Consider the following 17,145-nt stretch of genomic DNA (forward strand, 5'->3'; position numbering starts at 1 on the left):
ATATGGAGAATATGTATAACAGAAGATATGAAGATATCTTATAATATCTGAGATAAGATGTTGATGAAGAATATCATCTGGAAAGGTTTAGGATAAGGAGTAGGGTTCTTACTAACGAGTTCAGCAGACACTAAATCATTTGAATCATTTGAAGTCGAGTTTAGTTTTCATGATTTGTCCACGGTCTCCTTCATACTTTACTCAATCCGTTTTCCAGTTTCAACCCTTCTCTTTTTCTGAGCTTTTCCAACATACTTTACTTCATCGTAAACTTTTGACTGTTAAAGTCGTTTACGGTTTTTGCTGCTTCATCAGCATTTCAAGAACTACTTCATAGTCCAGGGTGTTTTTCAGAAACTTCACATTCGAAATATGTAACTCTTAGGGATAGACGTTGTAGGTATGACGGGGAATTTCTACGAGATTTTTAAAATACTGATTGCGGATTTTGCCAAAAAGATAACGAGTTGCTGCTGGTGATGTTGTGAAATATAAAAGGTTCTCTGGTAATGACTGCGAAAGGACAAGGTATAAATATCGAGGTTATAATAGGAGTAGTCTCACTGAAAAGTCGAAGTGGAGCTGTGACAAAATTAACTTCCTGAAAAGAATTTGTAGGGTTGTTTTTGCTAATAAATGGCAAAGGATTCAACACGATATGTGTTAAACTATGAATTTGGATTCGAAAGTTTTTCAGGTGCATAAATCTTTTCTTCCGTAGATGAAGTGCGGTTGGTTCATCTTTCCGATCGAGGTGTTTTCAAGAATCATGAAAAGTTATGAATACGAATTGTATTCGCCAAGATACGAATGAGGTTTAATATAGAATCAAGTGGCAAACTTGAAGAATTGTTTAGTTTCTTATGTTATAATCATCATTTTAACTCATTTTACTTGTCCATAGTTAGCAGTCTATTAGTCCGATTGTCCAATGGTCCAATAGTTCAACAGTTCAATATATTCATATATAATTTAATATACATAATTAATACGTATCGTGACCCGTGTACCGGTCTCAGTGTCGATCACAACTCAAAGTATATATATATTTTGGAATCAACTCCGACCCTGTATAGCCAACTCCCACCTTCGCATATAGAGTGTCTACGGTTATTCCGAAATATATATATAGATGGGTCGATATGATAAGTCAAAACCTTGCATACGTGTCCCGTTATTTGAAATGCGTAAAAGAAATATATATCATGACCCATTATACAACGTGTTGTCTCAGAATTAATCCGACGTATTGTTGTACATGTGTCCCGACGGTATGTAAAGTACAAAAATTAAATAACAATAAATAAAATTGCGAGAATGTAAATTGCGATAAATTAAATGTTAATCAGTTAGCTGGGAACAGTTAGCCGGAACAGTTAGCGTGGAATCCTTAACAGATTTTCAATTAGTTAATTCGTTTGTTTCTAACCAATTTTATTTTGCCAATGTTTCTTCATTATGCCACTTGTTGGATTCGGATAGGTAAAAATCCAAATATGAAATTTCAATGGAAATGGTTAATCTGGGATGAACGGATACGTATATCGGTAGTTGTAAGTAGGATAGTAAATGATCGTTGAATCAGATTTGAAGAATGTACAGTGTAACTTATTAATGTGAATTCTAAATATTCCTCGGGTACTACCCACCCGTTAAAATATTTTCATCATTAACAGTTTGTACGAAAGAATTTTTAATCACGATCTTTATGAAAATATACTTGCATATATATTTTCTTCAGATGTAATTATGGATTTAATGAGTCAATAATATATTAAACTCATTTGGTTTATCGTTAATACTAGATTACATAATCTCTAAATCATTAGAGATTACATAATTGCCATGTCGAACGAAGGTAAATGAGATTGAACGATACATAAGGCGAAGATAATCGATATAAAACGATATGTAGAACGAAAATCATACTCGAAGTACAGATGGTGATTTCGAGACGTGTGATGTTGATATCCGAGGTATAGATTGTGATGTTGAGGTTTATGATGCGATTGTGGCTGAGGTGATAAAGGTACTATTGGCGTTGATGATGATGATGCCGTTGATGTCGATAATGCTGCTGGTACTGAAGCTTGCAATGTTGACGTTGTTGACAGTACTGGTTATGCTGTCGGTGCTTGTAACCTTCGCACCGTGTTCTCCAAAGCCGTTACACGAGCGCGAAATTCGTTAACTTCTGCTATTATACCTGGATGATTGACGGTTGGAACGAGCGAATGATCAAGATTCAAAATATGGGATAATATATAATCGTGACGAGATACTCGAGAAGTAAGAGAGAAAAGGGTTTCTCGAACCGGTTCACCGGTAAGTGCTTCAGGTTCATTGCCAAGAGGACAATTTGGTGAATGAAAAAGATCGTTGAAGTGAAACGATTTTCGAATATAGGATGATATTCTAACTTCATAGAATACCTATATATATATATAGTACTAAAGATTTCGTAGACTACAGAGGAATTTTACGACATGAGTCAGGCAATTCTATTGTAACAGATACGCTAAGATATGAATTTTGTCTATACACTATCAATGCAATAAATGCAGTAAGACGTGTCTAGACTTATGAATGATAAGCAGGCAATTCCTTAAGGATGATAAGCAGATGGTTTCCGACTAAAAATGATAAGCAAAACTTTTTGACATATAGACACGGTCAAAGTCCAGACTCACTAATGTATCTTAACGACTATCTGTTAGACACACTAATGCAAGACCTGGTTCGCTAAGACCACCGCTCTGATACCAAATGTAAAAACCCATCCTTATCCTCCTGGACGAAATCTTCAACATTTGATCCCATTGCGATGATCGACTCCAAATAATGTCCTTAAAATGAGCATATGCACAGCGGAAGACTTAATTCGTACCTGAGAATAACATGCTTTAAAATGTCAACATAAAGTTGGTGAGATATATAGGTTTGATGCTAGCAGCGTTATAACAATGGACCACAAGATTTTAAGTTTATACATAATACACTCCTCGTGTGTAGAAAAGACGTTGAGCACTTGGTAACCATACTTAACTAAAAGTCACAGCAGCATACTCTTAAATAAACCCTACACCGTACCAAAGTGTAGTAACGAGAACGAAGTACTGTGCAACCGTTAAATGCTGGTCGTCCAGCCCGGTTGGGGATGTCAGCCCGATAGATCTATCAACAGGATTCGCGTTTACGCTCCTCACGTAATTAGCAGTTACCAAGTATAAAGAGATATGCCATGGTACAACTCAACGTAGAATTTATTTTTAATCACTTGTGTCCATAACGTAAATCATTTATAAAAACAGCGCATGTATTCTCAGCCCAAAAATATTTAGAGTTTAAAAGGGGCTATATACTCACCTAATGTATTTTGTAGTAAAAATACATGGAACGACATTGAACAAGTATAGGGTTGGCCTCGTATTCACGAACCTATATCATTCATATATATATATTAATACACATAATCGTAATCGAATAAATATATATATTATTGTTAGTGATATAATTTTTATATTATTAACTTATATGTTTTTCATTATTTAATTAGATGTATCCATTTTGTACCTAACAAAGTATTAATATTTTTAAGTTATCTAAGTTAAACATATATTTATGTATATCATTCATTTGTTGAATCTAGTAATTGTAATAATACTGAAGTAATACTTGAAATGATATTATTGATAATACTTAATTTTAATAATAAAATAATAATGTTAATAATCTTATTAGTGATAAATATAATGATGTTAATAACTATAAAAATATTAGTTTTACTGTTAATGATAGTTTTAATAATAATTCTTATAATAATTTTAACAATTTTATTACTAATAATAACAATAATACATATGTTCATAATAATAATTCCAATATTTATAAAATAATACTATTATTAATGAAAATAATAATATTTTTATTATCTTCATAATAATGATCATAATCATAATAATAATAATAATATCAAAATGATAATATTAGTAATGATAATGATATTAACAATACTTAATATGATAATAACAATAATAATAATAATAATACTAATAATAATAATAACTACCTTATTAAAGGAGCTTTAAAAAAAATAATGTTGTCCCAGCCCTGGATCGAACCTACAACCTTCATCTAACACAACACGCACCCTAACCACTCGGCTGCCTTCATTCTTTCTATTTAGTTATCTGACTTAAGTTTATTTATATTATTCCTGCTAACCCTCTTCTTCTTCAACCTTGAGATCGACCAGACACCAAAGTAAAATTAATATAACAAAATTAATGTTGGAGTTCAGGTCTGAAAATAGTACAGATCTTCTTAGAGGTTTCGTATATTAATTAAAATATCAAAACGAAAGAAAAAAAAATAAAGGAACTCGATGTACAGTGAAACCAAGCTCGATATGAACTCAAATTCTAGTTCAGAGTTTAAATGGGTTTTAGACAAAACTTAAAACACAAATTCGGTTCTAAACTGGTTATATAAACTTTCTGGATCGATACTTTAACTTAAAACCTCAAAACGAATTTAAATTTTACGATTATCAAACTGTTTGACTTCCGAAACTTAAGCTTTGACTCGTAAAATTTACAATCGATATTGAGATTTGAGACTTGAGCTTTGGCAGATAGTTTGAGTAGACAAATCCTAACAAGACTCCATTTTTACATTTTGAAAATCGATTAGTATTCGAATTATGGACAAAAAGTTGGGTGTACAGGGGACCGACGGGTTTTTCTTCAATTTTTCTGTTTTAAATTTCGAAAATCCATAGCTAATGTAATTGATATTGATAGTGAAAAAGGATTGGGATGACTCTCTTCTACCTGATTTGGTCGATTATATAACAATCACAATCGACAGGAAATATTCATGGATAGAAAATAAATAAATAAAATAAAAGAAAGAATGAATACGATTGATAACGTATTTTGTCTTGGTTCTATGATTGAATCGAATCTTATAATCAGATAAATGATAAGAAACAAAATTTTCCTATAGCATGATATTAACAGCAAATAAATCGCACAAATAAATTCTTGATTTATAATTTATATGATAAATATTAATAATTAATAATATATTAGTAGATATAATGATATTAATAATAGTATATAATAATAATGATAATCAGATTATTAAGATTAATAATAATAAAGTATATTATTTTCTAATAATAACAATATTAAAAATAAATATATTATATACTAATAATAATAACTTTTAATGATAATAATAATTATATTTTTAATAACAATTCCACTAATGATCCTATAAATTGTATTATATTACAATTATAATAATTTTAATAATATTAATATTAATAATATTATTAACTTTAAGTTTTCTATAATAACTAAATTACTTAATAGTTCATTAATATATTTAATTTATTATGTATAAATATATAATTATCTATATATACATTTCTGTTCATAATTACATATTCGTGAATCGTCGAGCACAGTCAAAGGGTAATGGATTTCACTAATATAGATTTCAAACTTTCTAGACTCAACATTAGGGTTTTTGCTTATCGTGTCGGAAACATATAAAGAATAAGGTTTAAATTTGGTCAGAAATTTCCGGGTCGTTACACTATGACCATTTCTTTTACACCTGTTGCAAAATGTCGTGCAGAACCCCAGGTGATGCTCTTCAGATCTTTGGCATGGTTGTTTTTGGTTTTTGTTGCCATTGTTGTTATTGGGATTGTTATTGTTGTTGTTGTTGTTGTTGTTGTTGTTGTTGTTGTTGTTGTTGTTGGGACGGTTATTGTTGTTGTTGTTGGGATGTTTGTTGAAGTTGTTGTTGCGATTGATGTTGCGGTTATTGGGATAGTAATTGCGATTGTGGTTGTGATTGTTGTTGTTGTATTGGTGACTCTTGTCATTGGTTTCTTCCCATTTTCTCTTGACTTGTTTCATGTTAGCCTCTCCGGTCGCCTGCTCTTTAATCCTTCCTTCGATCTGGTTCGCTAATTTATGAGCCATTCGACTTGCCTTTTGTATGGAGGCGGGCTCGTGTGAACTCACATCTTCTTGAATTCTTTCCGGTAACCCTTTTACAAATGCGTCGATCTTCTCTTCTTCATCTTCGAACGTTCTGGGACACAATAGACACAATTCTGTGAATCGTCGTTTGTACGTGGTGATATCGAAACCTTGCATTTGTAATCCTCTAAGCTCTACCTTGAGCTTATTGACCTCGTTTCTGGGACGATACTGCTCGTTCATCAATTGCTTGAATGCTGACCATGGTTGTGCGTAAGTAGCATCTTGTCCTACCTGCTCGAGATAGGTATTCCACCATGTTAACGCCGTACCTATGAAGGTATGCGTAGCGTACTTAACTTTGTCCTCTTCAGTACACTTACTTATGGCAAACACCGATTTGACCTTCTCGGTCCACCGTTTCAATCCAATTGGTCCTTCAGTTCCATCAAATTCCAAAGGTTTGCAGGCAGTGAATTCTTTGTAGGAGCATCCTACACGATTCCTTGCAGAATTAGTTCCACTGCTAGATCTAGAGTTATTGTTATTTTGTATCGCAGCCTGCACTGCGGCTATGTTCGCAGCAAGGAAAACACGGAAGTCTTCCTCACTCATGTTCAAGTTCTGACGAGTCGCCGGTGCCATTTCCTTCAAAAATAGCCAAAAGAATTGAGTTAATCATATAGAATTTAAGAGTAGTCAATAGTATTTCATAGCATAATATGAACTTATTTATAAAAGCTTTTTCTTCATATTAGCATTTTATAGTTTTAATTCGGGTAGTACCTACCCGTTAAGTTCATACTTAGTAGCTATTATACAATTCAACTACTACGATTCTATATGAAAAACTTTTTACAATAATATTTCGCGTTCAAACTTTATACAATATTTTATAAACTTACAATACCGCTATTATACATATAGGATGAAATATAGCACATAATAACTTTGCTACTCGGTAGCTATGAAGGCAATTCTAGTTAATACGCAAGTTGTTCAGCAAAAGAAATAAAGACACGTAATTTATAAGTCCAGAAACAAGTCATGCATTCAGGTTTTACTAAGATGACTTCCCATCCTTGATCTTGTGAAAAGTAACCGTTATGACCATTGGCTAGGCAGCATGTTGCAATGTCATTAAAAGGACGAGGGTATCGTAATGTCCAACAGCCCCGTAATAATCTAAAAACCTTGTTTCTCACCCCAACTACTGAATTCGTCACTTGTGGGAAGGTTTTATTTAAAAGTTGTAATCCGATGTTCTTTTTCTCACTTTAGTAAGAAGCGAACATCACTAACCCGTAAGTATAACATGCTTCTTTTTGTTGCATGTTAGAAGCTCTTTCTAACTCACGAAATCCTATGTTGGGATATGTTGAGTCAAAATAGGTTCTTAACCCGTAGTGTAAAATTGCATTTGGGTTCTCCGCATTTAACGCTTTAAAGAAAACACGGCGTAACTTACGGTCTCCCCAATGTGATATACCCCACCTATCAAAGGAAAGCCTTTTATAAACTAAGGCATTTTTGGAAAGTCTTTCAAATGTTTGACAAGTTAATTTCGCCATAACTAAATGTGCTGATGAATTCTGACCGACTCTAGACAAGATTTCCTCAATCATATCCTCTGGTAGGTCTTCTAAAATATTCGGTTGTCTACCCTTAACGTCCATTTTGTTTCTATACTGTAAAATAGACAAGGATTAGATTCGTAAAAGATAATTACTAAATAATACAAATAATTTTTACATAGAACATAAAAGTACAAGCACACTACAATACATATAATACACAACATGATTACAACCCTCTAATCTGAATCACTAGTTTCTTCTTCTTCTGACTTGGTTCGTTTTCCTAATTTTGTATGGATATATGGTGTTCCTCTAATACGGGCCGTCGTTTTCCACAATGGTTTAGAAAAACCTGGTGGTTTAGAGGTTCTCGGGTTATTGTCATAATTTAGGAAATACGGACGTTGCCGATACATATAAAGTTCATCGGGGTTGGAATCAGGTTTCTCTATTTTTATACCTTTTCCCTTATTATTTTATTTTGCTTTATTAAATTGGGTCGAGGTAATTTCTATAACATCATCAGAATCCTCATCGGGATCCGATTCATCGGAAAATTGGTAATCTTCCCAATATTTTGTTTCCTTGGCGGAAACACCATTGACCATTATTAACTTTGGTCCATTGGTTGAGGATTTTCTTTTATTTAATTGATTTACTATAGGTATCAATATTTCTTCCTCCAGAACCTCTTCTTCTTCCGGTTCCTCCTCTTCCGGTTCCTCCTCTTCCGGTTCCTCCTCTTCCGGTTCCTCTTCGGGAATTTGTGAATCTTCCCAAAATATATTCGACTCTTCATTAGTATTAGGAGAGTCGATGGGATTTCTACTAGTGGTAGACATCTATCATACAATATCAAACACATTAAGAGGTTAATATAACACATAATATTTACATGTTAATAATATATAGTTTCCAACAAAAGTGTTAAGCAATCGTTTTTAAAGAAAATACGGTCGAAGTCCAGACTCACTAATGTATCCTAACAAACTCGATAAGACACACTAATGCAAATTTCTGGTTCTCTAAGACCAATGCTCGAATACTAACTGAAATGTCCCGTTCATATTGATTATAAACGTTCCATATTAATTGATTTCGTCGCGAGGTTTTGACCTCTATATGAGACGTTTTTCAAAGACTGCATTCATTTTTAAAACAACCATAACCTTTATTTTATCTATAAAGGTTTAAAAAGCATTACGTAGATTATCAAATAATGATAATCTAAAATATACCGTTTACACATGACCATTACATAATGGTTTACAATAAGAATATATTACATCAAAAATAAGTTTCTTGAATGCAGTTTTTACATAATATCATACAAGCATGAACTCCAAATCTTGTACTTATTTTAGTATGCAACAGCGGAAGTATGCAACAGCGGAAGCTCTTAATAAACACCTGAGAATAAATATGCTTAAAACGTCAACAAAAATGTTGGTGAGTTATAGTTTTAACCTATATATTATCAAATCATAATAGTAGACCACAAGATTTCATATTTCAATATACATCCCATACATAGAGATAAAATTCATTCATATGGTTTGAACACCTGGTAACTGACATTAACAAGATGCATATAAAAATATCCCCTATCATTCCTGGACATCCATCAGATATGATAAAACAACATCGAAGTACTAAAGCATCCGCTACAACGGATGGGGTTTGTTGGGCCCAATAGATCTATCTTTAGGATTCACGTCAATTAGTAGACTGGTTTACTAATTCTTAGGTTACCAAGTAAAAGGGGCATATTCGGCTTCGATCGTTCAACCATAGAAAGTAGTTTCATGTACTTGTGTCTATTTGTAATGACCCGGAAATTTCCGACCAAATTTAAACCTTAATCTTTATATATTTCCGACACGATAAGCAAAATCTGTAATGTTGAGTCTAGAAAGTTTGAAATCTATATTCAGGTAATCAATTACCATTTGACTATGCCGGTCGATTCACGAACAATTATGTGTAAATAGATATGTATGTGTATATACATATGTGTGATTATTAAAATTAAGAAATTTTGATAAAACAGATAACGGTTGGTGGATACGAAATTAAGTTAATCATTAGAATTAAATATGTAAAATAGAATATAAAATAATTAAGTTGTAGTTAAAATAAACTTACAAATAGATATATAACTTCTATATTATTATTATTATATGTACATGGTAAGATATATTAAAATGTATAAAATTTAATATTCAATATAAGTTATTATGTAATGGATATTATATAGTTATATTACATAAACAATAATATGTAATACATATATATTCAATTTAATTATAAATATAGTTGTTATAAAAATATTATTATTACTTTCAATATTAATATCAATATTAGTGTTGTTAATATTATTTTTTAGTATATAACCTATAGATACGAATTTGATATACATAAATTGTTATAGTGTTATTATTACTAATATTATTACTATCATTAGTATTATTATAATTAGTATTATATTTATTATTAATAATATTATTGTTATAAATTTTATGGTTATTATTATCATTATCATTAATATTAATAGTATTATTGTTACTATAATATTATTATACAATTTTGTTATTATTATTTATAACATTAATAGTATTATTATTATAATTAAATTTATTAATATTAATGAATAAGATTAACCATAATATATAGATATAAATACATAAATACATATAATTTATATATATACAGATAAATATAGATGTAAATAAATAGTAAAACTAATTATATAAATATAACTACAGATATATTACGCGTATAGTTTAATTTCTGTCTTTATCAGATATTTTTTTTTAAAATCTGTTTACCCGTGACTCTCTGTCTTCCACGATCCTACTATCAATCAAAATTTGATATCTTCATCCATTACCCTCCTCAATACTCTATATATGCTACTATAAATTGCTGCTATTGGATAAAAAAAACAAAGGAATTAAAGAAAAACAGAAGCCGATAACCTCTGTTATTGACTTCAAATTACAAGAGCAAAATTTTAAATAAATTAGCAAAATCTGGAATTGCAGCTTTGTTAAGAATGATATAGGTAAATTATCTGCAAGTTTTCATATTTTAATTTCTTGTAATGGTTTCGAATTTTGGAAGTCAAATTTTTAAAATAAAAAGTCAAATGTGTTGTTCATCGAAAATTCTGAGTTTATCTTAGTGATTCAAATGAAATTGAAGGTTCAGAAAAGTTCTATAAACATTTTTCTACCTATTTTATGTTGTAGCAGTAGTCTGAAACGAATTGGAACCCATAAATTGGGTTTGAGATCAAACCGTATATATATATGGCTGTTGATACAGCTATACATATATATATATATATATATATATATATATATATATATATATATATATATATATATATATATATATATATATATATATATATATATATATATATATATATATATTTTTCTTTTCTGTTTAATTAATTCAAATCAAGCCTTAATAATTGTTGTTTATAAATAATCCTAAAACTGATTAATAATTCGTTAATAGATGGGATTGATACACGGTCGAGTTAAAAAGATGAAGAAGAAAGGGGAACAATTTATACGCGAGATATATAGTTTTGTTTTGAATACAAATCAGAAAAACAGAAACTGATGGATGGTTAAGGTGTTAGGGTGTGAGCGGGAGGTCACGGGTTCGAGTCCCGGCTCTGACAAATTATTTTTTTTAAGCTTTAAAAGGTAGTTCTTTATTTTAAAAATCATTATTTATATTATTATTATTATTATAAATCATTATTATTATTATTATTATTATTATTATTATTATTATTATTATTATTATTATTATTATTATTGATATTGATAATATAAATTATTGTTATCATTACAAGTATTATAGTTATAATTACTAATATTAAAATTATTATTATTATTTATATTATTATTATTATTATTATTATTATTATTATTATTATTATTATTATTATTATGATTATTATTATTATTATTATTATTATTATTATTATTATTATTATTATTATTATTATTATTATTATTATTATTATTAAGTATTATGTATTATTATCAAAATTATTATTTTCATTTATCTTTTATTAAAAACCACTATTATTATTATTATTATTCCTATTAAAATTATTATATTATTATCATTAAAATTATTATTTTTTTATTAAAATTATAATTATTAAAAAGTAACATTTTTATTATAATTATTACTATTATTAATATCATTATTAGTATTGTTATCCTTAACTTAGTATTATCACAATTATAATTTTTTGTTGTAAACCTAAGATATTTATATAACAATATATTTATGTATACTAATATTACATAATATTATGTCTTGACTAATATAATAATTATATTACTATAATGTTAACTAAATTATATATCAAATAAGCATTATGATATATTATAAGTAGCAACAAAATTATATAGGAATATAAATCTAAATACATAACTAAATATATATAAAGTGATTCGATTACCAGTATATGTGTTAACATATATATAAATGATATAGGTTCGTGAATCCGAGGCCAACCTTATATTTGATCAATGATGTTATATGTATTTTTACTACAAAATACAGTATGGTGAGTATATAGTCCCTTTTAAACTCTAAATATTTTGGGATGAGAATACATGCATTTTATGATTTACGTTATGGACACAAGTGATCAAAAATAAATTCTATGTTGAGTTGTACCATGGCATATTTCTTTATACTTGGTAGCTAATATTTACATGAGGAATGTAAACGCGAATCCTGTTGATAGATCTATCGGGCCTGACAACCCCAATCGGGCTGGACGACCAGTTTTCAACGGTTGCACAGTACTTCGTTTCTGTATACTACACTTGGTACGGTGTAGCGATTATTTAAGAATATGTTGCGATGATTTAAATGTTAAGTATGGTTACCAAGTGCTCAACTACTTTTACATACACTTGCGAGTGTATTATGTTTAAATATATGAAATCTTGTGGTCCATAGTTATAACGCTGCTAGCATCAAACCTATATCTCACCAACTTTATGTTGACGTTTTAAAGCATGTTATTCTCAGGTACGAATTAAGTCTTCCGCTGTGCATTTGCTCATTTTAAGGACATTACTTGGAATCGATCATCGCAATGGGACCAATTGTTGAAGATTTCGTCCGGACGGATAAGGACGGGTCTTTACAGGTGGTATCAGAGCGGTGGTCTTAGCGAACCAGGTCTTGCGTTAGTGTGTCTGACTAGTAGTTGTTAGGATACATTAATGAGTCTGGACTTTGACCATGTCTACATATCAGAAGTTTTGCTTATCATTTCTAGTCGGAAATCATCTGCTTATCATTCTTAAGTCTAGACACGTCTTACTGCATTTAGTGCATCGATAGTGTATAGACAAAATTCATATCTTAGCGTATCTGATAAATCATATCTTAGCACATCTGTAGACTTGCCTGACATATGCCGTAGGTTCCTCTGTAGCCTACCAAATCTTTAAGATTATATATACATAGATACTCTATATAGTTAGAATGTCATCTGATATCTGAAAATCATTTCACATCGAAGATCCCTTTCATCCACCAAATTGCTCTCTTGGCGATGAACCTGAAGCACTTACCGGCGAACCTGTTCGAGAAACCCTTTTCTCTCTCATTTCTAGAGTATCTCGTCACGATTATATATTATCCCATATTTCGAATCTTATTCATCCGCTCGCTCCAACTGTCAAACATCCCGGTGTACTAGCTGAAGTTAACGAACTTAGCGCTCGCGTGACGGCTTTGAAGAGTATGGTGCAAAGGTTACAAACACCAACAGCAGCACCAGCAGTATAATCAGCACCACCATCATTAACGCCAACAGTACCCTTATCACCCACAATCACAATCGCGTCATAAACCTCAACATCACAATCTGTACCTCGGATATCAACATCACATGCCTCAACATCTCATTCTGTATCTCGAGCCTAATTATCGTTCTATGTATCGTTCTATCTACTTTATCTTCGTTCTACATATCATTCTACATCGATTTTCTTCACTTTATGTATCATTCTACCTCATTCTTCTTCGCTCGTTATGGTGATTATGTAATTTCTAAAGTTTTAGAGATTATGTAATCTAGTATTAGCGATAAATCAAATGAGTTTAATATCTTATTGACTCATTAAATCCAAAATCACATCTGAAGAAAATATATATGCAAGTATATTTTCATAAAGATTGTAATTAAAAATTCTTTCGTACAAACTATTAATGATGAAAATATTTTAACGGGTAGGTAATACCCGAGGAATATTTAGATTTCACATTAATAAGTTACACTGTACATTCTTCGAACCTGATTCAACGGTCATTTACTATCCTACTTACAACCATCGATATATGTATCCGTTCACCACAGAACAATCATTTCCATTCAAGTTATATATTTGGATTTTGACCTATCAGAATCCAACAAGTGGCATAATGAAGAAAACATTGGACAAATAAAATTTGTTAGAAACAAACGAACTAATTAATTGAAATATTGTTAAGATTCCACGCTAACTGTTCCTAGCTAATTGTTCCCAGCTAACTGTTAATTCCGTATTACATTTTATTTATTGTCATTTAATTTCTGTTATTTATTTTTACGCACTTTAAATAACGGGACACGTATACAAGGTTTCGACCTATCATATCGACCCATCTATATATATATTTCGGAACAACCATAGGCACTCTATATGTGAATATGGGAGTTGGCTATACAGGGTTGGAGTTGATTCCAAAATATATATATGGTTTGAGTTGTGATCAATACTGAGACCGGTACACGGGTAACGATACGTATTAATTAATTCGAATATTATATATTAAATTATATATGAATTTATTGGACTATTGGACAATTGGACTATTGGACTGCTAACTTTGGACAATTAAAATGAATTAAAATATTGATTATAATATATGAAACTAAACAATTCTTCAAGTTTGCCACTTGAATTCATCTTAAACCTCATTTGTATCTCGACGATTACAATCCGCGTACAAACCTATCAGGATTCTTGAAAATACCTCAATCGAGAAGATGAAACCGCCACACTTCATCTACGGAAGAAAAGATTTATGCACCTGAAAAACTCTCGAACCCAAAGTCATAGTTTAGCACGTACCGCGACGAATTCTTTAGCATTTATTAGCAAAAACAACCTTACAATTTCTTTTCAAAGTAGTCAATTTTGTCACAGCTCCAGCAAGCCAACTTCGATTTATCGCTCGAATCAACCTTATTATAACTTTGATATATACGATTAGCTTTCCTCATCATTACCGGAGAACGTTTTATATTCCACCATATTACCATCAGCGTTTAATCATCTAAAAACACAATTCTTCTGAAACCACCTCGGTTTGATAACCAATGACCCAGATCCGTTAACTTTGAAAATGCTGACGAAGTAGCATGTTGTAGATGGTCTTAATGGCCAAAAGTTGGAAACGCTCAATAGAAAATTTAGCACCGGAAAGTAGACTATGCGAAACTATGAAGGCCGTGAACCAATCACAAAGAATAAGTTTGACTTCAAAGGATCCAAATGATTCAGTGTCTGCTGAAATTGTTAGCAAACACCTTACTCCTTATTCTAAACCTTTCCAGATAATATTCTTTATCATCATCTTATCTTAGATATTATAAGGTATCATCGTATTTTCATTATAAATATCCTTAATATTTCTGAAGATATTTTCACAATTTTTCTTATCTGAGATCATTTATCTCTCCGTAATATATGCGTTACAACATAAAAGAAACTGTGTTAGTTTCTAAATTCTGAAACCTCCGAATTTAAAATATGAATGTTTTGAAGTAGTGTTGGAAACTGAAGCATGGATTAGTATAATATAATGACACTTGATCAATGTCATTATATTACAGTAAGTCATGTTGAGTTTCTAATGGAATGTGATGATTCACAGTACCATCATCATATGCCATGTTACACGGCTCTTACATCCTATTTAATTTCTAAAAATATCAAGAAAAATATCCTCTTGATGATTCGGGGTTTTTTTTTCCAGGATATTCTGGTAATTTGATAAATTAAAATCGTGCCATTACCAATTTTTTTAAGGCATTAGCTATGTTCATTTCGAATTTCATACCTACGAATTCTGGACCATTACTCACTTGACTCGAAGTTGGGAAGAGAAAATGAAAGCATGAAGCTCCGAAAAATAATGAAGGATATAAAACCCAACAACCACTCAGAAATTACAAACCGTGTATATCAATACGTATTGCAACGTAAAGACACGGGAAAATTAAAAACATTATAATTCCAAGGAAATGGTAGAAGTAAACAGATTCTTCTGGCGGTAGATGAAAAAGAAGAATTACAGATACGAAAGTTAGGAGTATATCAAGAATCAGAACTGGATGGAGCATATTAGCGAATGCCTTAAAGTAGAAATTAAGGAGAAAGAGTAGAAGATGTGAGTTGTGAAAAATAAGGAAACGAAGGAGTGGATTTATAGTAATATATCCGACAGGGAAATCAGAACAGATTATTGCATTAATCAAGGAAGATTTTGATTTCCTAAATCGCTGAAAACACCAAATCTTATTACGTAAGATTTTCTTTAAATTCCTTAAATCCCGGAAGTCAATAGTAACTACGTTATCGGTTGAAACGAATAAATATATTTACTCATTTCACTCTTTTGTGATAACTTCACTTGTACGCTACATATGATCAAATCGTTTTATCTATATCTCTCAATGATGATAAAACTCCATTATTACTTCATATTCGCCATGAAAACATTCCTATTGTTATTCATGACAACCTCTATCAAATTTCGGGGACGAAATTTCTTTAACGGGTAGGTACGGTAATGACCCGGAAATTTCCGACCAAATTTAAACCTTAATCTTTATATATTTCCGACACGATAAGCAAAATCTGTAATGTTGAGTCTAGAAAGTTTGAAATCTATATTCAGGTAATCAATTACCATTTGACTATGCCGGTCGATTCACGAACAATTATGTGTAAATAGATATGTATGTGTATATACATATGTGTGATTATTAAAATTAAGAAATTTTGATAAAACAGATAACGGTTGGTGGATACGAAATTAAGTTAATCATTAGAATTAAATATGTAAAATAGAATATAAAATAATTAAGTTGTAGTTAAAATAAACTTACAAATAGATATATAACTTCTATATTATTATTATATGTACATGGTAAGATATATTAAAATGTATAAAATTTAATATTCAATATAAGTTATTATGTAATGGATATTATATAGTTATATTACATAAACAATAATATGTAATACAGATATATTCAATTTAATTATAAATATAGTTGTTATAAAAATATTATTATTACTTTCAATATTAATATCAATATTAGTGTTGTTAATATTATTTTTTAGTATATAACCTATAGATGCGAATTTGATATACATAAATTGTTATAGTGTTATTATTACTAATATTATTACTATCATTAGTATTATTATAATTAGTATTATATTTATTATTAATAATATTAT

Source organism: Rutidosis leptorrhynchoides, chromosome 4 (genome assembly GCF_046630445.1).
Source record: "Rutidosis leptorrhynchoides isolate AG116_Rl617_1_P2 chromosome 4, CSIRO_AGI_Rlap_v1, whole genome shotgun sequence".
NCBI classification, from domain to species: domain Eukaryota; kingdom Viridiplantae; phylum Streptophyta; class Magnoliopsida; order Asterales; family Asteraceae; genus Rutidosis; species Rutidosis leptorrhynchoides.